The sequence below is a fragment of the Macaca thibetana genome, chromosome 3 (assembly GCF_024542745.1).
Source record: "Macaca thibetana thibetana isolate TM-01 chromosome 3, ASM2454274v1, whole genome shotgun sequence".
NCBI lineage: Eukaryota > Metazoa > Chordata > Mammalia > Primates > Cercopithecidae > Macaca > Macaca thibetana.
Genome location: NC_065580.1, coordinates 143,234,579 through 143,259,808, shown reverse-complemented (window position 1 = coordinate 143,259,808; position 25,230 = coordinate 143,234,579). Strand labels below are relative to the sequence as shown.

The window sequence follows — 25,230 nt, the reverse complement described above, 5'->3', positions numbered from 1 at the left end:
ACAGATAGATACATGATAGATAGATAATGATATAGATAAATGAGAAGAGGATTATGATGGAAATTGGCTCACAAGATTATCAAGGCTGACACTGTCACCCACCCTGTGCCATCTACAAGCTGGAGAACTGGTGAAGCCAGCAGCATGGCTCAGTCCAAGTCCGAAAGGCCAGACAACCTGGCATTCTGATGTCCTAGGGTGGGAGAAGATGGGTGTCCTAGGTCCAGGAGAGAGACAGAATTCACCTTTTCTCTGCTCTTTTATCCTCTCCAGCCCCACTGACAATTGGATGGTGCCTGCCCAGATTGGGAGAGGGCAGAACTCCCTGACACAATTAACTGATTCAAATGCCAGTCTCGGCTGGGTGTGGTGGCACACACCTGTAATCCCAGCACTTTGGGAGGCTGGGGTGGGCAGATTGCTTAAACCCAAGAGTTCGAGACCAGCCTGAGCAACATGTCGATACCCTGTCACTACAAAAAATCCAAAAATTAGACAGGTGTGGTGGCGTGTGTCTGTAACTCCAGCTATTCAGAGGGCTGAGGTGGGAGGATCACTGGAGCCCAGGAGGTTGAAGCTAAAGTGAGCCCTGTTCATTCACACCACTGCACTCCAGCCTGGGTGTCAGAGTGACACCCGGTCTCAAAAAACAACAAAAACAAAACCCACAAATGCCAGTCTCTTCTGAGATGACTCTCACAAGCACACCCAGAAATAATGCCTTAACAGCTATCTGGACATCTCTTAACCTCAAGTCAACACCTAAAACAGGCTGACTCTGATGTTTAAAAGAGAAGGGAGCCTGGTGCGGTGGCTCACACCTGTGGATCACCTGAGGTCAGGAGTTCGAGACCAGCCTGGCTAACATGGTGAAACCCTGCCTGTACTAAAAATACAAAAAATTAGCCGGGCATGGTGGCACGCGCCTGTAATCCCAGCTACTTGGGAAGCTGAGGCAGGAGAATTGCTTGAACCTGGGAGGCAGAGGTTGCAATGAGCCGAGAACGCACCATTGCGCTTCAGTGTGGGCAACAAGAGCAAAACTCTGTCTCAAAAAAAAAAAAAAAAGAAAGAAAGAGAAGGGGGTTGGATTGGATTTCCATTGTTTGTTTCCTCCTTATGAGCTCAGGGAGCCTGGATTCTGGGCAATTAGGGATGACTTGTGGATGTCTGACCCTGAAGTTGCTCACTCAACCACAGACTGGCAAATTTCTAGATGTTTCCTGAATTATGGAAGGGAATCTTGTGCTTTTTAAAAAAATTTTAGTTCAGTAGTTATTAAAACATGTTTATTTTATTTATTTAGCAATTATTTATTTTACTTATTTATTTTTTTGAGACGGAGTCTCACTCTGTCACCCAGGCTGGAATGCAGTGGCATGATCTTGGTTCACCGCAACCTCTGCCTCCTGGGTTCAGGTGATTCTCCTGCCTCAGCCTCCCCTGTAGCTGGGATTACAGATGTGTGCCATAATGCCTGGCTAATTTTTGTAATTTTAGTACAGACAGGGTTTCACCATATTGACCAGATTGGTTTTGAACTCCTGACCTCAGTTGATCCATCCCCCTCAGCCTCCCAAAGTGCTGGGATTAGAGGCGTGAGCCACTGCACCCAGCCTTAAAACCTTTTCAAAAATAGTTTTAAAATATCCATAACATAAACCATGCCATGTTAACCATGTTGAGGCGTACGGTTCAATGACATTCAATACTTTCACACTGTGACATAACCGTCATCCACCTCCATCTTCAGAACGTTTTCATCTTTCCATACTGAAGCTCTGTCCCCGTTAAACACTCACTCTCCATCCGCCTCCCCCCACCTCCTGGCACCCGCTGTTCTACTTTCTGCCTTTATAATTTTGAGACTTAGGGTAACTCATATCAGTGGAGTCAGACAGTATTTGCCCTTTTGTGATTGACTTATTTCACTTAACGCAATGTCCTCAAGGTTGATCCATGTTGTAGCGCGTGCCAGGTCGATTTGTTTCCTTTGTAAGCTGAATCATCTTCCGTTGTAATGGATAGACCACATTTGGTTTACCCATCCATCCGCTGGTGGACAGTTGGGCTGCATTTGTCCTTTTTTTTTTTTCCAAAACAGAGCATTGCTCTGTCGCCCAGGCTGGAGTGCAGTGGCACGATCTCAGCTCACTGCAACCTCCGCCTCCTGAGTTCAAGTGATTCTCCTGCCTCAGCCTCCTGAGTAGCTGGGACTACAGGCGCCGGCCACCACGCCCGGCTAATTTTTTTGTATTTTTAGTAGAGACGGGATGTTTCACTGTGTTAGCCAGCATCTCTTGATCTCGTGATCCGCCCGCCTCGGCCTCCCAAAGTGCTGGGATTACAGGCATGAGCCACTGTACCCGGCCGGGTTGTATTTATCTTTTAGCTATTGTGAATAATGCTGCTGTGAACGTGGGTGTGCAAATATGTTTGAGTTCCTGCTTTCAGTTCTTTGGAATGCTAGCTCATAAGGTAATTCTGTGTCACCCAGGCTGGAGTGCAATGGCACAATCTTGGCTCACTGCAAACTCCACCTCTGGGTTCAAGTGATCCCCCTGTCTCAGCCTCCTGAGTAGCTGGGATTACAGGCACGTGCCACCAGGCTCGACTAATTTTGCATTTTTAGTAGAGATGGGGGTTTCACCATGTTGGCCAGGCTGGTCTTGAACTCCTGACCTCAGGTGATCCACCTGCCTCAGTCTCACAAAGTGCTGGGATTACAGGTGTGAGCCACCACACCCGGCCCAAAAAAGTTGTTTTTTAGAGACAGGACCTCACTATGTTGCCTAGGCTTGAGTGCAGCTCCCTGCAGCCTCCAGCTCCTGGGCACTAACGATCCTTCTGCTGCAGCCTCCCAGTAGCTGAGACTACAGGTACACACAACCAATTTTTGTATGTTTGTATTTTTTTTTTTGTTTGTAGAGATGGGGTCTCACTATGTTGCCCAAGCTTGTCTCAAACTCCTCGGTACAAGCGATCCTCCTGCCTCGGCCTCCTAATGCGTTGGCATTATAGGCATGAGCCACTACACCTGGCCCTATGTTTTATTTAATTTTTTGAGGGGCTGTCAAACTGTTTTTAACAATAGCTGTGCTATTTCCCATTCCCACCAGCAGTGGGAAGAGTTCCGATTTCTCCACATCCTCACCAACACTCATTTTCAATTTTTTCTTGAGTGACCATCCTAAAGGGTAGAGTGCTATCTCATTGTGGTTTTGATTTGCATTTTCTTAATGATTATTGAAGGTGAACATAGTTTCATGTGCTTATTGGCCATTTGTATACTTTTGGACAAATGTCTGTTCAAATCCATTTTTATCAGATTTCAGAAAAATTATTGAATTGTAGGTGTTCTTTATGTATAATATGGATATTAACCTCTTATCAGATATATGACTTGCAGGCCAGGCTCGGTGGCTCACGCCTGTAATCGCAGCACTTTGGGATCACTTGAGGTCAGGAGTTCAAGGTCAGCCTGGCCAACATGGTGAAACCCCTATCTCTATTAAAAATACAAAAATTAGCTGAGGATGGTGATGGGTGCCTGTCATTCCAGCTACTTGGGAGGCTGAGGCATGAGAATCACTTGAACCCTGGTGGCAGAGGTTGCAGTGAGCCGAGATCTCACCACTGCACTCCAGCCTGGGTGACAGAGCGAGACCCTGTCTCAAAGAAAGAAAAGAATATATATATATATATATATATATATGACTTATAAATATTGTCTCCCGTTCTCCTGGGTTGCCTTTTCGCTGTGACAATAGTATCCTTTGATGCACAAAAGTTTTAAATTTTGATGTAATCCAATTTATCTATTTTTTGCTTCTGTTGTCTGTAGCTGTGCTTAATTTGTAAAAAGCCGTTTACTTGGAAACCACCATGGCTTTGCTCCCACGAGCCTTAGAAACATCCTGCTATGCAGATCACTGTGTTTCTGCAGTCAGATCTTCCTTCCAAGTAATCGCTGTGGCTTCTGCCTCCAGTTCATCCCGGGAGATGGGGTTTTTTTAAAAAGCCAGGCCATAGGGTGGGCTTCTGAATGAAGGGGGAGGTTCGTCTGCATCCCGCAAGGGGCCCGTGCGATCCTGAAGTCCTCCAGGTACCCCCTGTTGCAGATCGAATGCTGGTGTGCACCCTAGAAAGCCTCGAAACTGGCTCGTTTTGGCCACTTTTCTCCATTCTGGCACCAGGTCATTTTCTGCTGTAGACAGAATCTATTTTGAGCTGCTTTTTTTTTTTTTTTTTTTTTTTTTGTCTCCTGCTTCATACGTGTGGGTCTCCCGTGGGCTTCACATCTGAGAAGCTTCTTTCTCTTGCCGAAATAGAGCCAGCCACGTGGAGAGAGCGGTTCTTGGGCACAGATGGTACCGTGGGGGAGAGGAGCCTGCTCTGGTTCTCCCACCCGTGCCCGAGGAACGAAGCCAGCTTCTTGGCCACCCTTTGGAATCAGCAAGAGCTGGCTACAGGGTTCCTTTTGTTTTATTTATTTATTTATTTTTGAGATGGAGTCTTGCTCTGTCGCCCAGACTGGAGTGAAATGGTGTGATCTCGGCTCACTGCAACCTCCGCCTCCTGGGTTCAAGCAATTCTCCTGCTTCAGCCTCCGGAGTAGATGGGATTACAGGCGCCTGCCACCACGCCTGCCTAATTTTTGTATTTTTAGTAGAGATAGGATTTCACCATGTTGGCCAGGCTGGTCTCTGACTCCTGACCTCAAGTGATCCACCTGCCTTGGCCTCCCAAAGTGCTGGGATTACAAGCCACTGCACCTGGACCCTTTTATTTTTTTAATTAAATTTTTTTTTTTTTTTTTTTTTTTTTTTTTGAGACAGAGTCTAACTCTGTCGTCCAGTGGTGTAATCACAGCTCACTGTAGCCTCGACCTCCTGGGCTCAAGCAATCCTCTTGCCTCAGCCTCCCAAATAGCTGGGACTATAGGAGCATGCCACATGCCCTGCTATTTTTTTTTTTTTTTTTTTTTTTTTTTTGAGACAGAGTCTTGCTCTGTTCCCTAGGCTGGAGTGCAGTGATGTGATCTCAGCTCACCACAACCTCTGCCTCCTGGGTTCAAGTGATTCTCCTGCCTCAGCCTCCCAAGTAGCTGGGACTACAGGCACATGCCACCATGCCTAGCTAATCTTTATATTTTTAGTAGAGATGCAGTTTCACTATGTTCGCCAGGCTTGTCTCGAACTCCTGACCTCGTGATCTGCCTGCCTTGGCCTCCCAAAGTGCTGGGATTACAGGCGTGAGCCACCACATCTGGCCCAATTTTTAATTATTATTATTATTTTTTTTTTGTAGAGATTGGGTCTTGCTATGTTGGTCTTGAATCCCTGGGCTCAAGCAATCCTCCTGCCTCGGCCTCCCAAAGTATTGGGATTACAGGTGTGAGTCATTGTGCCTGGCCCTGAAGTTCCTTTTAATGCCCATTGCTGGGAGCCCTGCACCTTGTAAATATGTCATACACTTGCTGTCTGTTCCCTGGGCTGAGATTTTGATTGTTTATGGACAGAAGGCTGTATAAAGTTGGATTTCTACAGGTGTACGCTCTTCTTAACTACTATCACTTAGTGATCCTGCTCAATGGTCAATTGACTTGGCGGGAGTTTCAGAAGCAAAAGTAATTTGCTCTGTCTGGGGTGAGGATTTGGGGGAAGTCAAGGGGTAGTTGAGCTCGAGATTGTTGGCCACTCATGGAAATTTACCATGGCCCTCTTTAAGGGGCTACCACCCTCCCAGGGACCTTGGGGCTCCATGACTCCTCCTCACCCTGCAGTCATTGTTTTATTTTATTTTATTCTACTGTTTGTTTGTTCGTTTGTTTGTTTTGAGACAGGGTCTCACTCTTGGCCCAGGCTGGGGTGCAGTGGGGCTATCACGGCTCTCTGCCACCTCAACCTCCGGAGCTCAAGCCATCCTCCCACCTCCACCTCCTGAGTAGCTGGAACTACAGGTGTGCACCACCATGCCCAGCTAATTTTTGTATTTTTTATAGAGTTAGGGGCTTGCCAGGTTGCCCAGGCTGGTCTCGAACTCCTGGGCTCAAGCAATCCACCTGCCTCGGCCTCCCAAAGTGCTGGAATTACAGGCTTGAGCCACTGCACCTGGCTTGTAGTAACTGTTTTAAACTCCCTTCTCTTCTCTCTTCACACCTGTGATCCCTGACCCTTCCCTTTCCTCTCAGTCAGATGGTGGCCTCACCTCCCCCTCACGAGGGTCCTCGAAGCCTTCAGCTAGAAACTCCAACACCCGTTGGCCAGGGACAGTGGCTCATGCCTGTAATCCCAGCACTTTGCAAGGTTGAAGTAAGAGGATCACTTGAGGTCAGGGGTTCGCGACCAGCCTGGCCAACATGGTGAAACCCTGTTTCTACTAAAACTATAAAAATTAGCCAGGTGTGGTGGCACACAACTACAATCCCAGCTGCTCCGGAGGCTAGGGCAGGAGAATCGCTTGAACCTGGAAGGCGGCGGAGGTTGCAGTGAGCTGAGATTCCGAGATCGCACCACTGCACTCCAGCCTGGGCGACAGAGCAGACTCTGTCTCAAAAAACAAAAAACAGCAAGAAAGAAACTCCAAACCCCTCTTCCAAACACACAGACCTGTCCTCCCCATCATCCCTTCCTCTCTGCAAGCCTGCTCCCCATCCATGACACGGAACCCTCCCCACCTCCCTCCCACCACCTCTCCTAGTCCACTGGGCCCTCCCCATCACTTTTCAACAGGCTTTGAAGGCTTCTTGTTAGAAACAGAACAAAACACTCAAAAGCCTTCAGGATGCCTCACCCCCCTCCAGCTATCCTCCCTCTTTCTCTCTTCTCCTTTTACAGCCAAACCTCCTCCAGTGATTTCTGTAAACTCACTGCCTCCTGTCTGATCCTCTCTCTGGAACCCTTTTCTCTCTCCACCCCCAATTCAGGTCACGGATTCAGGGGGCTTGTCAGTCGTCTTCTCATCTGTCCTCTTGGCAGGAGAGGTGCTGGAAGGTTCTTTTCTTTTCCTTTTTTTTTTTTTTTTTGAGATAGTGTCTCATTCTGTTGCCTAGGCTGGAGTGCAGCGATCACAGTTCACTTCAGCCTTGACCACCTGGGCTCAAGTGATCCTCCCACCTCAGCCTCCCGAGTAGCTGGGACTACAGGTGCACAGCACCACACCCAGCTAATTTTGTAGAGTCAGGGTCTTGTCATGTTGCCCAGGCTGGTCTCAAGCGATCCTCCTGCCTTGGCCTCCCAAAGTGCTGGGATTAAGACATGCACCCAGCCTCTTCTCTCTCTCTCTCTCTCTCTCTCTCTTTTTTTTTTTTTTTTTGAGACAGAGTTTTACTCTGTTGCCCAGGCTGGAGTGCAGTGGCATGATCTTGGCTCACTGCAACCTCCACTTCCTGGGTTCAAGCAATTCTCCTGCCATAGCCTCCTGAGTAGCTAGGGTTACAGGCACGTGCCACCACACCCAGCTAACTTTTGTATTTGTAGTAGAGACAGGTTTTCACCATGTTGGTCAGGCTGGTCTCGAACTCCTGACCTCGTGATCCCCCTGCCTCGGCCTCCCAAAGTGCTGGGATGACAGGCGTGAGCCACTGCGCCTGGCCCTCTTCTCTTCTTATAAAGGACATCAGTCACTTGATTTAGGGCCCTCCCTTGTCCAGTCTGACTTCATCTTAACTTACATCTTAATGACAGCTAACAAGACTATTTCCAAATAAGGTCACACTCGCGGTACCAGAGTTGGGTCTTCACCTTATCTTTTTGCGGACACAGAACTCAACTCACAGCAGATAAAGAGCACCCATCTCCCCTAAGAAATCCCCACTGGCACAAACCCATCTTTCCACGTGACGCCAAGCCATCCTACGACCACATCCTCATAATTTCTCTATAGGTCAAGCGTGTGTTCCTGTGCACAATCGCGACAACAGCTTCCATTGGTGAGGACCCCTTGACTGCCTCATAATTTCTCTATAGGTCAAGCGTGTGTTCCTGTGCACAATCGCGACAGCTTCCATTGGTGAGGACCCCTTGACTGCCAGGCACTGGGCTCTAGGTACAGTGGTCTGCCTCCAAATGAACCTTTATCAGCCAGGTGTGGTGGTGCACATATGTGGTCCCAGCTACGTGGGAGGCTGAGGCGGGAGGATCACTTGAGCCTAGGAGGTTGAGGCTGCAGCGAGCTGTGATCCCACCACTGCATTCCAGCCTGGGCCACAGAGCGAGACTCCGGAGACCCTGTGTAAAAAGAACCTTTATCCATGTTGGATGGTTGAGAAAGCGGAGTGAGTCACAGGTGACAGGCGCTGCCTTACCTAAGGCTACCTGGCCACTGACGGGCAGGGCTGCAGGCTACAGAGTCCTATTTTTCTGTTATGGGGGGTCTGCTTGTTGGGCATTGAGGGAGCAGAGAGAGAGAGAGAAGGCAAGTGGTAGTGAGTGTGGCCGTGTGGAAGGGATTCCTTGCCTGCTCAAAGGCAGGCCCAGGTTGGGTGACTTCTGATACCCACTTCCTTGAGTCCACCCCAAGATTCGAACCCCAGATCTCCCAGGGAAAGGAGGATGGTGGAGGAGGGAGGACTGCCTGGTCAGATGATGTCCTGGGAGGACTTAGTCTTTCCCTGTACCTACTCTCCCAAGGAGTGCAGCCCAATGGCCAGCCATGGTAACCCTATGATGGCAACCCCGAGACTCCTGATAGGAGGGAAGGATTGACTCCTGTCACTGCTGGGAGCCCCACCCTCCCCCGCTGGCCCTCTGCAGGTGTTACCTTGACTGCAGAGAGTCCTCAGGTTGCACAGAGCCCTGTCCTTTTCCAGGGCAACTGCATTCAACGCTTGATAGCAAGGGGGTCTGAAGACCCAGTTTCCTGTCTCAACTCAAGCCTGCTCGGAAGGGCCCTCCCTGTTCCGGCGCTCCCTACGGAGTCAGCTGAGGCCTTCATCGAGACTGCATCGCAGTTCAGCTTTCCCTGCTGTTCATTCTTGATTCCTTCCCAGCCCGCCTTCCTCAGCCTCTTCCCCTGATCACTGCTCTGCAGACTCATCCCCATATGCCACGCATCCTCGACTGGAACAATCTGCAGAGCATCTTCTCCTGGCGAGGACAGGCATAGAGGAGGGCAGCTGTGAACATCTCCCCATCAGCACCGGGTGCTCACTCAGAAGAGTGTACATTTTCACTCTGCACCCCTTGCTTTAGGTGCTGCTAACGTGCCATCCCCCTGTAACGTGATGCATTTTATCTTATTTTTGAGACAGAGTCTTGCTCTGTCACCCAGGCTGGAGTGTAGTGGCCTGATCTCAGCTCGCTACAACCTCCATCTCCAGAGTTCATGTGATTCTCCAGCCTCAGCCTCCCGAGTAACTGGGATTACAGGTGTGTGCCACCACATCTGGCTAATTTTTGTATTTTTAGTAGAGAAGGGGTTTCACCATGTTGGCCAGGCTGGTCTCGAACTCCTCACCTCTGGTGATCCACCAGCCTTGGCCTCCCAAAGTGCTGGGATTACAGGTGTGAGCCTCTGTGCCTGGCCTGAATTGTGCACTTTCAATGAGTGAATTGTATATTATGTGAATTATATTTCAATAAAGTTATTCTTAAAAAAAAAAATAGAAGTCTTATCTCAGGTCAGTGACCTCCAGGGCTGAAATCTTAACCTGACTAGGCCTTCAGGGATCTGCCACCCCCAATACCTCAGTGAGCTCCTCCCCCTACTCGTCACTCACTCCTTAAACCACTTGGGCCCCTTTGCTATTCCTCCAGTGTGCCAAGGACACCCTGACCTCAGGGCCTTTGTATGAGCTATTCCCTCGGCCTGGAACTCTTTTCCTGATACGCGCATTTCAGTTCCTTCAGCTTTCTCCCCATATGTTTTCTGAGACCCCTTCCTTGACCCATAGAATTGCACACACTGAGTCCCAGCGCTTTTTCTTCCTTACCCGGACTTATTTTTCTTCTTAGTGCATTTCACCACTTGACTATTACAAACATTTAGAACAATTTTCTGTCTTCTCCAACTGGAATCTTAGCATGGTGAGAGGAGAGACTGTTTTAGTTCTTGGCCCCTCAAATAATGCCTAGTTACGGTAGGCTTAAGTCATATTTGTTGATAGGATGCAGAGCTGTATTTTTTTTGTTTTTGTTTTTGTTTTTTTGAGTGTGTCTTGCTCTGTGGCCCAGGCTAGAGTGCAGTGGCAACATCTCGGCTCACTGCAACCTCTGTTTCCTGAGTTCAAGCGATTCTTGTGCCTCAGCCTCTTGAGTAGCTGAGATTACAGGCACGTGATACCACGACTTGCTAATTTTTGTATTTTTAGTAGAGACAGGGTTTCACCATGTTGGCCAGGGTGGTCTTGAACTCCTGACCTCAAGTGATCTGTTCGTCTCAGCCTTCCTAAGTGCTGGGATTATAGGCGTGAGCCACTGCCTGTGGCCCTGTCATATAATATATTTAACCAGCTTTAAATATATTAGTTAGTAGTAACTAATGTATTAGTAACTTACTACTATGTAACTTACTACTTAGTAACTTACTACTAAGTAACTTACTATTTACTGTATTAGTAACTGTTTACTTAGTAACTACTACTAAGCATGTGACAATTAATATCTTTGTATTTAGATCTTTGAGTCTATGCTGGAGCATATACAGATTCTCAGTAACAGAACTGATGTGTCAAAGAGCTTATGCATTTGGGGTTTAATAGATGTTGCCAAATTGTCCTACAAATATAGGATCAACTACCCTATAGTTGACCTTCCCATCAGCTACATAAACTTTCCCCAATACCCTAAGTAATAATTTGCTACCTTCTTTATCTTTGCCAGTCTGAGATGTGAAACCTACTATTTCCTTGTGGTTTTAATTTATATTTCTTATTCTGAGTGAGGTTGATCATGTTGTACAGTGATTTGTGTGATCTGTAGATACAACACAATCCCAATGAACTATTGAACAAATCCCTTCCCTATTAATGAACATGCCTGTTGTTACCAGCATTTCAATATTTGAAATTAAACAAGTAAACTTTTTTTTTTTTTTTTGAGATGGAGTCTTGCTCTGTCATCCAGGCTGGAGTGCAGTGGCATGATCTCAGCTCACTGCAACCTCCACCTCCCAGGTTCAAGCGATTCTCCTGCCTCAGCCTCCCGAGTGGTTGGGATTACAGGCGCCTGCCACCACGCTTGGCTACTTTTTTGTATTTTTAGTACAGATGGGATTTCACCATGTTGGTCAGGCTGGCCTCGAACTCCTGACCTCAGATGATCTACCCGCCTTGGCCTCCTAAAGTGCTGGGATTACAGGTGTGAGCCGCTGCACCCAGCTGAAATTAAACTTCAATGCGCAAATCGTACGGCTTTGCACTCTTGTCTAATGATCTCCTTCAGGAAAAGTGGAAATGCTGTTTCAAAGAATACTCTCATTTACATTGTGGGTGGTTAAATAAGCCTTCCAAGTAGTCTTCCAAAGTCTGTTCCAGTTTATTCCCACCAATGAAGTATGAGAACATCGATCTGCCTTCTGGAAAGATGATAATCATTGACACCCCCAAAACAGAGCATGAGAAGGCCTGTCTCCTTGTTCTCTCACTACTCTGGATTTTGTTAGTCTTTTTGGTTTCCCAGAAGTATAATTCATTGTGCAGTAAAGAATTTTATCTCAGGCTGGGAGCAGTGTCTCATGCCTGTAATCCCGGCCCTTTGGGAGGCCAAGGCAGGAGGATCGCTTGAGCCAGGAGGTTGGGCAACATGGCGAAACCTTGTCTTTACAAAAAATACAAAAATTAGCCAGGTGTGATAGTGCATGCCTGTAGTTCCAGCTACTTAAGAGACTGAGGCCAGAGCATCGCTTGAGCCTGGAACTTGGAGGTTGCAGTGAGCCGTCATTGTACCAGTGCACTCCAGCCTGGGAGACAGAGAAAGACCCTGTCTCAAAAACAAACAAACAAAAAATTTGGTACATCTTCTAGGCAGAATGTTACACAGTTCTTCAAAATAACAACCAGGCCGGGTGCAATGGCTCACACCTGTAATCCCAGCACTTTGGGAGGCCAAGGTGGGATAATTGCTTGAGTCTAGGAGTTTAAAACCAGCCTGGGCAACATGGCGAAATCCTGTTTCTAAAAAAAAACCCCACAAAAATTAGCTGGGTGTGGTGGCATGTGCCTGTGGTCCCAGTCACTTGGGAGGCTGAGGTGGGGGAATTACTGTAGCCTGGGACTTGGAGGCTGCAGTGAGCCGTGATTGCACCACTGCATTCCAGCCCGACAACTAAGCAAGACCCTGTATCCCCTCACCCCCTAACACACACACACACACACACACACACACACACGACTACAAAGACTGCAGCAATACAGAAAAACTGTCGACATAATTTTCTTTTTTTTCTTTTTTTTTTTTTTTGAGACGGAGTCTTGCTCTGTTGCCAGGCTGGAGTGCAGTGGTGCAATCTCGGCTCGCTGCAACCTCCACTTCCCGGGTTCAAGCGATTCTCCTCCCTCAGCCTCCTGAGTAGCTAGGACTACAGGCACGCACCACCATGCCCAGCTAATTTTTGTATTTTTAGTAGAGACGGGGTTTTGCCACGTTGGCCAGACTGGTCTTGAACTTCTGACCTCAGGTGATCCACCTGCCTCAGCCTCCCAAAGTACTTGGATTGCAGGTGTGAGCCACCATGCCCCGGCCAGCACTTTGTTATAGCAGCTGCAGTGTTATGGGCTGAACTGTGTACCTCCCACATTCCTACATTGCAGTCCTATTTATTTATTTACTTTCTTATTTCAAGATAGAGTCTCACTCTGTCGCCCAGGCTGGAGTTCAGTGGCACCATCTCGGCTCACTGCAACCTCCGCCTCTTGGGTTCAAGCAATTCTCCTGCCTCAGCCTCCCAAGTCGCTGGGATAACAGGCATGCACCACCATGCCTGGCTAATTTTTGAATTTTTAGTGGAGATGGGGTTTGTCCATGTTGCCCAGGCTGATCTCGAACTCCTGGCCTCAAGCAATGTGGCTGGCTCCGTCTCTCAAAGCGATGGGATCACAGGCATGAGCCACTGCGCCTGGCCCATATGTTGAAGTCCCAACCTCGGGTACCTCAGAATGGGACTGTGCTTGGAAACAGGGCCTTTAAAAGGATAATTAAGTTAAAATGAAGTAATTAGGGTGGGCCCTGATCCCGTCTGACTGGTGTCCTTATAAGAAGAGGAACGAGGGGCCAGGTACGGTGGTTCATACCTGTAATCCCAGCACTTTGGGAGGCTGAGGTGGGCAGATCATGAGGTCAGGAGTTCGAGACCAGCCTGGACAACATAGTGAAACTCCGTCTCTACTACAAATACAAAAAATTAGCTGGGTGTGGCGGTGCATGCCTTTAATCCCAGCTATTTGGGAGGCCGAGGCTGGAGAATCGCTTGAACCCAGGAGGTGGAAGTTGCAGTGAGCCAAGATCACACCACTGTACTCCAGCCCCGGTGACTGTGTGAGACTCTGTTTCAAAACAAAAAAAAAAAAGAAGAGGAGCGAGGGACACACAGGGGCACACCATGATGATTGCACGCAGAGGTGACGTCATTTGAAGACACAGTGACGAGATGACCATCTGTAAGCCAGGGAGAGAGGCCTCGGGAGAAACCAAGCCTGTCTATAGCTTGCTCTTGCACTTCCAGCCTCCAGAGCTGTGAGAAAGTCCATTTCTTTTGTTTAAGCTGCCCGGTCTGTGGTATTGAGAGATGGCAGCCCTCTAATACACAGGAGAAAACCAATACAGGAAGAACCTTTTGTTACTAGTGACGGAAAACATCATCGAATTTCTGCAGAAAGAAAATGTATCGCAGAAAGAGAAACTATAGTGACTCACATTTCAAACGTACATGTATTTATTTTAAAAATAAACTGTCTATCACTACCATAAATAGAATCCCGGAACCATATCCGTGAAATCCCGTGAACACACAGCAGTCATTTGGCTTCAGGTGGGGCGTGGTGAAACATACACCCAACTTTACCACCATCCATGTCTCAGCTCTGCATCCCAGGATTCTGGCCAAAGAAAAAAATGCTTTTTTTTTTTTTTTTTCTTTTGTGATCACAGACAAATGCAGCAAGCAGTTCACGAAGCTACACTCTCCTGGGTCTTCAGTCAGCAAGAAGGAGAGTGCCCTTGACCGCCAAACAAATCCAAGGCTTTGCTCCAATTGGACGCTCTGAGGTCACAGGCTGTCTCTGAACCAATTCCTGTTGCCAGAAAACGTGACGTCCCAATGAGCTTAGTCCTTGATCACATGTTCCTTCCCTGGTATGGAGGGGTCATGAGAATGAGAAGGTTGTTTTCCTTGAACACATTGGACTGATACCTCTGGGTAAATATCTTCGGAAAAGTTGGGGTATTTGTTTTTTTAAAATATTTACGTACACGGCCAGGCACGGCGGCTCACGCCTGTAATCCCAGCACTTTGGGAGGCCGAGGTGGGTGGATCATCTGAGGTCGGGAGTTCAAGACCAGCCTGACCAACATGGAGAAAGCCCATCTCCACTAAAAATACAAAATTAGCCGAGTGTGGTGGCGCGTGCCTGCAATGCCACCTACTTGGGAGACTGAGGCAGGAGAATCACTTGAACCTGGGAGGTGGAAATTGCGGTGAGCTGAGATCGTGCCATTGCACTCCAGCCTGGGCAACAAGAGTGAAACTGTGTCTCAAAAAAAAAAATTTATACACACACATATCATATATATTAAACATATATGTTATATATATTAGACATATTATATATACATATATAATATATACACATATAAAAATAGACATACACATATATGTGTATATATATCTTATATATGTATATAAATATATATGTGTATATACATAATATATCTCATATATATATATTAGACAGGGTCTTGCTCTGTTACCCAGGCTCTGGAGTGCAGTGGTGTGAGCATAGTTTTTAAATTTTTTGCAGAGATGGGGTCTTGCTATGCTGTCCAAGCTGGTCTTGAATTCCTGGCCTCCAGCAGTCCTCCCACCTCAGCTTCCCAGAGTGCTGGGACTACAGGCATGAACCACTGCACCCAGCCAGGATAGTGTTAAGAAGAAGAAGTTGATATGAGGAGGTCAATTGCCAACTGCTATTGCAACTGCCCCAAATTTCATCCCCATAGTGATCCAACAAAGTAGACATTGTTAGTGTCCCTGTTTTCTTTTTGAGACAGAGTCTCGCTTTGTCACCCAGGCTGGAGTGCAGTGGTGCAATCTTGGCTCACTGCAGCCTCCGCCTCCCACATTCAAGCGATTCTCCTGCCTCAGCCTTCTGAGTAGCTGGGATTACAGGTGCCCGCCAACACACCCAGCTAATTTTTGTATTATTAGTAGTGATGGGGTTTCACCATGTTGGCCAGGCTGGTCTCAAACTCGTGGCCTCAAGTAATCCGCCCGCCTCAGCCTCCCAAAGTGCTGGGATTGCAGGTGTGTCACCGTGCCCAGCTAATTTTTGTATTATCAGTAGAGATGGAGTTTTGCCATGTTGGCCAGGCTGCTCTCGAGCTCCTGAACTCAAGTGATCTGCCTGCCTTGGCCTCTCAAAGTGCTGGGATGACAGGCGTGAGCCACCGTGCCTGGCCAAGTGCCCCTGTTTTCTATAGGAGAAAGCTGAACCTTTGGAGGAAGGTTGTCTGAGCTGGCAAGTGGGAGAGTCTGGATGCAAACTTGAGTCTCTGGGTCTGTCCCCAAAGTCTCTCTCTTTTCCCCCACGTTCACTCTCTTCCCCTCTAACTTCTCACAAAGAACCTGTGCCTGATACCTGTCCGACTTGTTATCTACTTGAAATTGGTCACCGTGAGAGAATTTACACTGTGGAAATCAGCAACTGCTACAGATCAGGGCTTTTCCCCACAAAGAGCCAGTGAGCCTCAAGACACAACAGCTCTCACTGCTACTCCAATAGGGTTCACCACTGGGAACCCCCATCTCAAATCTCACAAGCGGATCCCTGGTGCTTTCATTTGGTCTGAAGAGATTTCAGTGTAGTGTGAGATAGAGAGGCCTAGAAAATCCCCTGCCTGTGGCAGAGTTAGTGTGAAAACAGCAGCCACTTCCTGAGACGGTGGAAATTCACATCCGCAAGAAAGAATTTGGCATCTCACAGCAGCTGAGTCCTCTGGCAACCTGCATTCCTGGCCAGTTACTCACTTCTGAGGCTGGGCAGGTGTTGACGGGGCTCTGCCCCTCCTAGCGTGGCTAGGACTGCCCTGGCCTGCCCGTTCCCTTCCTTGGCACATCACCTATTTGCTAAGTTACTTTCCTCTATCCGTGTCCTGCACTTGTAAGACTGGGGAATAGACAGGATGGGATGGGGTGCTGAGCCGCAGCCTAGATTTGGGCAGGAGCTGAGGATCAAACCTATTCCTGGGGCCATGCAGTGGCTCACACCTGTAATCCCAGCACGTTGGGAGGCCGAGGCGGGCGGATCACTTGAGGTTAGGAGTTCAAGACCAGCCTGGCCAGCATGGCAAAACCCCGTCTCTACTAAAAATACAACCCAAAATTGTCTGGGTCCTTGCCTGGCCTGTTTGTTTGTTTTTAATTAAAGATAGGACCTCCAGATTCCGCAGAGACAAGTCACTTAGAGACTCCAAGAGAGGAGAGAGCTTCATAAGCTGCCCACGTGTCTCGCTCTGTCACCCAGGCTGAAGTCCAGTGGCATTATGTCAGCTCACTGCAACCTCTGCTTCCTGGGTTCAAGCGATCCTCCTGCCTCAGCCTCCCAAGTAGCTGGGATTACAGGCATGCACCACCATGCCCGGCTAAGTTTTGTATTTTTGGTAGAGATGGGATTTTACCATGTTGCTCAGGCTGGTGTCAAACTCCTGTGCTCAAGTGATCCACCTGCCTCAGCCTCCCAAAGCGCCCAACTCACAACTAACATTTAGATCTCCGTATCCTTTTGGTATCCCCTTTCCTTCCCCGTTCACTTTGAGAGTTGGCAACATTTGAGAGTCTTGCAACATTGGAAATCCATAGCCTCAAAGGGATCTTCTGCCAGGGCTCTGGAAACTAGTAGACATGAGTTACAATCACAGCTGCTTTGCTTACCTGATACCTTTGGCAAATGAATTAATTTTTCTATACCTCAGTCTTCTGACCTGTAATATGGGAATAATAGTAACACTATCTACTGCATATTCTTTTTTTTTTTTTTTTTTTTTTTTGACACAAGGCCTTGCTGTCACCCAGGTAGTGGTGCAAACACGGCTCACTACCACCTTGACATCCTAGGCTCAAGAGATCCTTCTACCTCAGCCTCCGGAGTACCTGGGACCACAGGTGTGCACCACCCCAAATTTTTTTTTTAAATTTTTTGTAGAGACTGGGTCTCTCTATGTTGCCCAGGCTGGTCTTGAACTCCTGAGCTCAAGTAATCTTCCAGCCTTGCTGTCTCAAAGTGCTGGGATTACAGGTGTGAGCCACCTCACCCGGCCAGGGAAATGGTCAAAGGCATGTAAAATGCTTAGCACGGTCCTGAATACCCAGTAAGCAGTCAGTAGAATCACACCCCTTTCTTCAATTACAGCAGCAAAGTATAGTGTGGTATAATTATAACATTCTGCAACATAATTAAAAAAGAAAATTAACATAGCACAAGCATTTTCCTTATATCCTTAAATATTACCTAAGTATGATTCTTAATTATCACACGACTATTCAACATACAGATGTATCCAATAATTTATTTAGCCAATTCTCCATCGTTGGACCCAGGGAAGGCGAGGTTTCCCTTTTCTTTTCCTTTTCTAGACAATATTGCAGAGGAAATCCCTTACTGAATGTATAATGCTATTTTAATGTCTTTATGTTCAGGAAAGCCTTCCTCTGTCTAGGATCAGATCAACATTCTTCTAAATATGTTTAGTTCTTTTGTGGCCTCATTAAATTTTTTAAAATTTTTTATTTTGTTTTTTTCAAGAAACAAGGTCTTGCTCTGTTGCCCAGGCTGGAGTGTAGTGGTGCCATCATGGTTCACTGCAGCCTCCAGCTCCCTGGGCTCAAGCAATCCTCCTGCTTCAGCCTCCTGAGTAACTGAGACTACAGACACACATTGCCATGCCTGGCTAAATTTTAACTTTCTTGTAGACACGGAGTCTTGCTACGTTGCCCAGGCCGGTCTTGAACTCCTGGCCTCAATATGTTCTCCCACTTAGGCCTTCCAAAGCACTAGGATTACAGGTATGAGCCACTGCGCCTAGCCTGGAACTTATTTCGATACCATAAAGTGACAGTTAAGAAGTCTAATTTTATTCGTGTTCATAATAAGCTAACCAATTGTCCCAGCATCATTTATTGAAGCAGCCAATCTTTCCTCCTTGGTTTTCTTTTACTTTCTTTCTTTTTTTGAGACAGAGTTTCGCTCTTATTGCCCAGGCTGGAGTGCAATGGCACGATCTCAGTTCACTGCAACCTCTGCCTCCCGGGTTCAAGCAATTCTCCTGCCTCAGCCTCCCAAGCAGCTGGCATTATAGATGTGTACGACCACGCCTGGCTAATTTTTACATTTTTACTAGAGACGAGGTTTCACCATGTTGGCCAGGCTGGTCTTGAACTCCTGGCCTCAAGTGAGCCTCCTACCTTGGCCTCCCAAAGTGTTGGGATTGCAGGCGTGAGCCACTGCGCCCGGGCAATTTTGTATTTTTAGTAGAGATGGGGTTTCACCACGTTAGCCAGGCTAGTCTCGAACTCCTGGCCTCAAGTGAGCCTCGGGGCTCGGCCTTCCAAAGAGCTTGGATTAGAGGGAAGAGCTACTAGGCTGCCTTTATTGGATTCTAAACTCATCTGTGTAACTGGTTCTTTGTTGGGCTCTTGGCTCTGGCTCCCAAAGACATGTGCTGGATGTATATGCGGCAGTGTTGGTCACAAGCCGTCAGTTTGTAGAGTCCCATGGAAACTCAACCTCACAGCGCTGGCCACACGTGTCAAAAAGGAGTTGCCAAGTCTTAGGCTTTTCTCCAGCCGGTGTTGGCTGTCTTCGCTTCCTTTTTCCCACCATGTAAAATCCTATATTCTTGCCGAACCCCAATTCACGTCGTCCACGATCAGCCACCTCTACCCTTGGCCATTGCTATGACTGGGATGTCTCAGCACTTATGTATTCAGCCTCCTCATCTGTAGCAGATTGTATTTTTCAAAGATGTCGTCATCAATACATTTATCTATCCTATGTGCCCTTTTTACAAATTGACTGATAGACCTCTCCTGAAAAGTGGAGTCTGTGTGCCCTCTGAACCCTTAATGGGCCCAGACTTCTTATTTGGGATGATGAAAGAGTTATGGAATTGGATCATGGCGATGGCTACACAAATTATTTTTCTTATTTTTTAATGTTTGTTTAGAGATAGGATCTTGCTCTGTCGCCCGGGCTGGAGTGCAGTGGTGCCATCAGAGCTCACTGTAGCCTCCAACTCCTGGGCTCAAGCAATCCTCCTGCCTCAGCCTCCCAGAATGCTGGGATTATAGGCATAAGCCACCACACCTGGCTGGTTGCACAAATTGTGAATGTACTGAATGTCACTGAACATTGTACACTTCAAATGGTTAAAATTTTGTGTTAGGTACATTTTACCACAATAAGAAATACTAAAAAAAAAAAAAAAAAAAAAAAAAGTAAACAAAAAGCAAGTTATCTCTGCTTTACTCTCTCTAAATGCCTGAGCCACAGACATCACCCCTACTGTTTTTGGCAAATTCCTTTTTTTTTTTTGAGATGGAGTTTCGCTCTGCCACCCAGGCTGGAGTGCAGTGGCACAATCTCAGCTCACTGCAAGCTCTGCCTCCCAGGTTCATGCCATTCTCCTGCCTCAGCCTCCTGAGTAGCTGAGACTACAAGTGCCCGCCACCACACCTGGCTAATTTTTTGTATTTTTAGTAGAGACGGAGTTTCACCATGTTAGCCAGGATGCTCTCGATCTCCTGATCTCGTGATCTGCCTGCCTTGGCCTCCCAAAATGCTGGGATTACAGGCGTGAGCCACTGTGCCCGGCCTGTTTTTGGGAAATTTCTTATGCAGCAATAGCTAATTTATAGGACATGCTCTCCTGTCTTGCAAGAAACTCTAGGGAATAATAAGTGTATTTTCCAGAAATAAATTATAAATTTTAAGGAGAGGCATAACCTCTCCTTAAATCACCTAAAATACTACTAAAAATACAGTAGGTGCTCAATAAATGTTTATAGGCTTAAATTGAGGATGTTCTAAGCTGCAGATGTGATTTTCAATTTTTAAGTTATTTATTTACTTATTTATTTTTAGAGACAGAGGTTTGCTCTGTTGCACAGGCTGGAGTGCAGTGGAGCTATCATAGCTCACTGCAGCCTCGACCTCCCAGGCTCAAGTGATCCTCCCCCCTCAGCCTCCTGAGTAGCTGGGACCACAGGCATGCGCCACCACGCCTGGCTAATTTTAAAAAATCTTTAGTAGACATAGGATCCCACGCTGGTCTTGTACTCCTGCCCTCAAGCAATTCTCCTATCTCAGCCTCTCAAAGTGTTGGGATTATAGGTGTGAGCCACTGTGCCTGGCCTTCAATGTTTTTTTTTAGTGGTGAATGGTAACATACTAGTATATGGTAAATAATAGAACTAATAAGCGCAGGGCTCTCCTGTACATCAGAGCACCGTATGCCTACCTTGTGGTTAAAGACCTGGGTTTTGGAGTTAGGCACACTTGCATTCACATTCAGTGCCGTACCTATGCTGGTCTTGGTGTGCTCTTGAGCAAGTTCCTTGATCTCTCTGGGCCTTAGTTTCCTGAACTGTAAAATGGATAAAACAGAACCCCTTGCCAAGAGTTGCTGGAGAATTGAACAAGAGAGGTGCATACTAGCATACTCAATCATGCACAAAATCTCGGGGCATATTTGGTGCTCTCAAGAAGGGTTGGCTCAGCTGGGCATGGTGGCTCATGCCTATAATCCCAGCGCTTTGGGAGGCTGAGGCAGGAGGATTGCTTGAGCTCAGGAGTCCAGGACCAGCTTGGGCGACATAGTGAGACCTCGTCTCTAAAAAAAAAAACCAAAAAAACCAAAAAAACAACAAAAAAACTTTTTAAGTTATCCAGGCGTAGTGGCATGCACCTATAGTCCCAACTACTCAGGAGGCTGATGTGGGAGGATTGCTTGAGCCCAGGAATTTGAGGCTGCAGTGAGCCAGGATTGCATCTCTGCAATCCAGCCTGGATGACAGAGCAAGACTCTGTGGAAAGAAGGAAAGAAAGGAAAGAAAGGAAGAAAGGAAAAAAGGAAGAAAGAAGGAAAGAAAGGAAGGAAGGAAGGAAGGAAGGAGAAAGAAAGAAAGAAAAAAAGAAAGAAAGAAAGGAGGGAGGGAGGGAGGAAGGAGAAAGAAAGAAAGAGAAAGAAAGAAAGAAAGAGAAAGAAAGAAGGGAGGGAGGGAGGAAGGAAGGAAGGAGAGAGAGAAAAAGAAAGAAAGAAAGAAAGAAAGAGAAAGAAAGAGGAGGAGGAAAGAAGGAGGAGGAAAGAAAGAGGAGGAGGAAAGAAAGAGGAAGAGGAAAGAAAGAGGAGGAGGAAAGAAAGGAAAGGAAAAAGAAAGAAAAGAAGGAATGAAGGAAGGAGAGAAAGAGAAGGAAACAAACATCAGATCTATCTCATTTGCTCTTCATAGCAGCTCAATAAAGTAAAAGCATCTTACCATCTCCTTGTTACAAAGGGAGAATAGTACTCTGGGGAGATGAGGCTGCCTTCCTAACAGTGCTTGAGGAGTGAGGGGTTAGAGCCTAGGCTGGCCCCTGTGTTAGTTCTCTGGGGCCACCATCACAATATACCACAGCCCGGGTGGCTTCAGCAACAGAAATGTGTTGTCTCACAATTGTTGAGGCCAGAAGCCCACAATCAAGGTGTTGGCAAGGTTGGCGCCCTTTGGAGCTCTCTCCCCTTGGCTTGTAGATGGCTGTCTTCCTCCTGGGTCTTCCTATGTCATCCCTCTGTGTGTGTGTGCTTGTGTGCTAATCACTTCTCCTTCTCCTTCTCCTCCTCCTCCTCCTCCTCCTCCTCCTCCTCCTCCTCCTCCTTCTTTTTTGAGACAAGGTCTCTCTCTGTCATCCAGGCTGGAGTGCAGTGGTGCCATCTCAGCTCACTGCAACCTCCATTTCTCAGGCTCAAGCAATCCTCCTGCCCTGGCCTCCCAAGTAGCTGCGACTACAGGTGTGCACCACCATGCTTGGCTAATTTTTGTATTTTTAGTAGAGACAGGGTTTCATCAAGTTGGCCAGGCTCATCTTGAACTCCTGGGCTCAAGTGATCCTCCCGCCTCGGCCTCCCAAATTGCTGGGATTACAGGTGTGAGCTACCGTGCCTGGCCACTAATTTATTCTCATAAGGACACCAGTCGTATTGGACTAAAGCCCACCCTGACTGGCTCATTTTTACTTAAAGGCCTTGTCTCCAGATAGAGTCCCATTCTGAGGTACGGGGGTTAGGGCTTCAACGTATGAATTTTGGAGAAACACGATCAGCCCATAACAGCTCCCCTTCTCCTGTTATCTTGGGGTTCTAATTCTGAAATAAGTGGAGGTTTAGGTTTACTGAGACCTTGGCCTCAGTTCTGGTTCCAGGGCTATGTCTAGACCACAGGGAAACATCCAGTCAATGAGGTGCGTTCAGAAGGAACGGCACAGCCTCAATAGCTTGTTCCAACGCAAAGCTAGGCCGACCGTCTTTACAGCCATCCTCACAGCCTTGGCAAGACTAGAAAGCGCCAGTAAAACCGCATAAAGTGATGATTGTTCAGACAGGTCCAAGCCAGCAGCGCTCACCTTCAGAAGGAGATCTAGGAGAGGGGGAAAAATATCTGTTGGCTACAAGGAAAGAACAAACCTTCAATTAATGACTCCCTGGGGGTGGTGGGGGTGATGATGGGGGCAGGGATGGCTAGACAGCAATAATTTCCACCCACAGAGGCTGTGAAAATCCGCTGGGATGTCTTGGGGAGGGCTGGGAGCCGGGAGACAGACAAAAACAACAAAAAATAAATAAGCAGGATGGCTTCAAATGATGATGAGGTCATGAAGAAAATGAAGTCAGGCTGGGCGTTGTGGCTCACACCTGGAATCCCAGCACTTTGGGAGGCCGAGGTGGGAGGATTACTTGAGCCCAGGAGCTTGAAACCAGCCTGGGCAACATAATGAGATCCTGTCTCTTAAAATAATAATAGTAATGATAGATGAAAATGAAGCTTGGCTGGGCATGGTGGCTCACACCTATAATCCCAGCACTTTGGGAGGCAGAGGCAGGAGGATTGCTTGAGTCCAAGAGTTCAAGACCAGCCTGGGCAACATAGTGAGACCCCTCAATCTCTTAATAATAATAATAATGGTAGATGAAAATGAAGCTTGGCTGGGCATGGTGGCTCCTGCTTATAATCCCAGCACTTAGGGAGGCAGAGGTGGGAGGATCTCCTGAGCCCAGGAGCTTGAGACCAACCTGGGCAACCTAGTGAGACCTCATCTCTTAAAATAACAATAGTAATAATGGTAGGTGAAAATGAAGCTTCACTGGGCATGGTGGCTCCTGCTTATAATCCCAGCACTTAGGGAGGCAGAGGTGGGAGGATAGCCTAAGCCCAGGAGTTCTAACCAGCCTGGGCAACATAGTGAGACCCCATTCTCACAAAACAAGAAAATGAAGGCAGGTGATGGGGACGAGTGCTGCTTTACAATGGATAGTGAGAGAGTGTCTCTTGGAGAAAGAGATGGCTTTTTTTTTTTTGAGACAGAGTCTCGCTCTGTCGCCAGGCTGGAGTGCAGTGGCGCCATCTCGGCTCACTGCAACCTCTGCCTCCCAGGTTCAAGCGATTCTCCTGCCTTGGCCTCCCAAGTAGCTAGGATTACAGGTGTGCACCACCACGCTCAGCTAATTTTTGCATTTTTAGTAGAGATGGGATTTCACCATATTGGCCAGGATGGTGTCGATCTTTTGACCTCGTGATCCTCCCGCCTCGGCCTCCCGAAGTGTTGGGATTTACAGGTGTGAGCCACTGCGAGAAGGTGGCTTTGGAGTTGAATCCTGAGAGGCAAAAAGGACTGAGTTAAGGAATGAGTTATGGAAAAACGTGAAACTGGATTTCTCCACCTGGGCACTATGGATGTTTTGAGCCAGATAGTTCTTTGAAGTTGGGGGAACTGGGCTATCCTGTGCTCCCTGTGCCCAATAGGATGTTGAGTGGCATTCATGGCCTCTGCCCACTGGATGCCGGTAGCCCCCTTTTCATCCCCCAGGCCCCAAGTCCCCACAACCAAAATGTTGCCAGACCACATGTCCCACAGGACGTCCCGCAACAGAGAACAATAACTGTGTAGGACCCAATGTGGGAACGAGCTCGGCAGGTTTTCTTGGAACAGAAGTTTCCAAAAACAAAAGACTTCAAGCAGATGACAGCTGATGGGTGGAGTCCAGTGTGGGAGGAGAGGAGGGGAATGGGAAGAGGTGTATGGCCGGGGTGCTGGCGGGGAGCCTGGTGCTGTGGGAGGGAGGTGGATTTCATTCTGCATGGCAGGGGAAAATGCTGGAGGGACATGACCTAAAAGATCCCTCCAGCTGCTGGGGTAGGGGCCGGGGGACAGATTGGGGTTTACAAGAGCGTTAGTTTCCTGTGGCTGCCGTAGCCAGTTACCACAGAGGTGGTGGTTTAAAACAGTAGAAATGCGGCCGGGCGCGGTGGCTCGCCCTTGTCATCCCAGCACTTTGGGAGGCCGAGGCGGGCCGATCACCTGAGGTCAGCAGGTCGAGACCAGCCTGGCCAACATGGCGAAACCCAGACTTTACTAAAAATACAAAAATTAGCCGGGTGTGGTAGTGGGCACCTGTAATCCCAGCTACTCTGGAGGCTGAGGCAGGAGAATCACTTGAACCAGGGAGGCAGAGGTTTCGGTGAGCCAAGATCTCGCCACTGCACTCCAGCCTGGGCGACAGAGGGAGACTCTGCCTCAGAAAAGAAAGGAAGGAAGGAAGGAAGGAAGGAAGGAAGGAAGGAAGGAAGGAAGGAAGGAAAAGTTTGTGGCACCTCCCCTTCTCTTTCTTGCTGCTGTTTCTGCTATGTAAGATTGCCCGCTCCCGCTTTGCCTTGCACCATGATTGGAAGCTTCTTGAGGCCTCCCCCAAAAGCAGAAGCATCCATGCTTCCTGTACAGCCTGCAGAAGAACTATGAGCCAATTAAAACCTCTTTTCTTTCTCAAT

The 25,230-nt window shown here is 47.7% G+C and overlaps 1 protein-coding gene across 1 annotated transcript in view; it reads right to left on the bottom strand.

Moving 5' to 3' along the window:
* AIMP2 (aminoacyl tRNA synthetase complex interacting multifunctional protein 2) overlaps positions 1-25,230 on the bottom strand; it is a 344,265-nt gene that overhangs the window by 132,885 nt on the left and 186,150 nt on the right. The gene's annotated exons all lie outside the window — the stretch shown is intronic.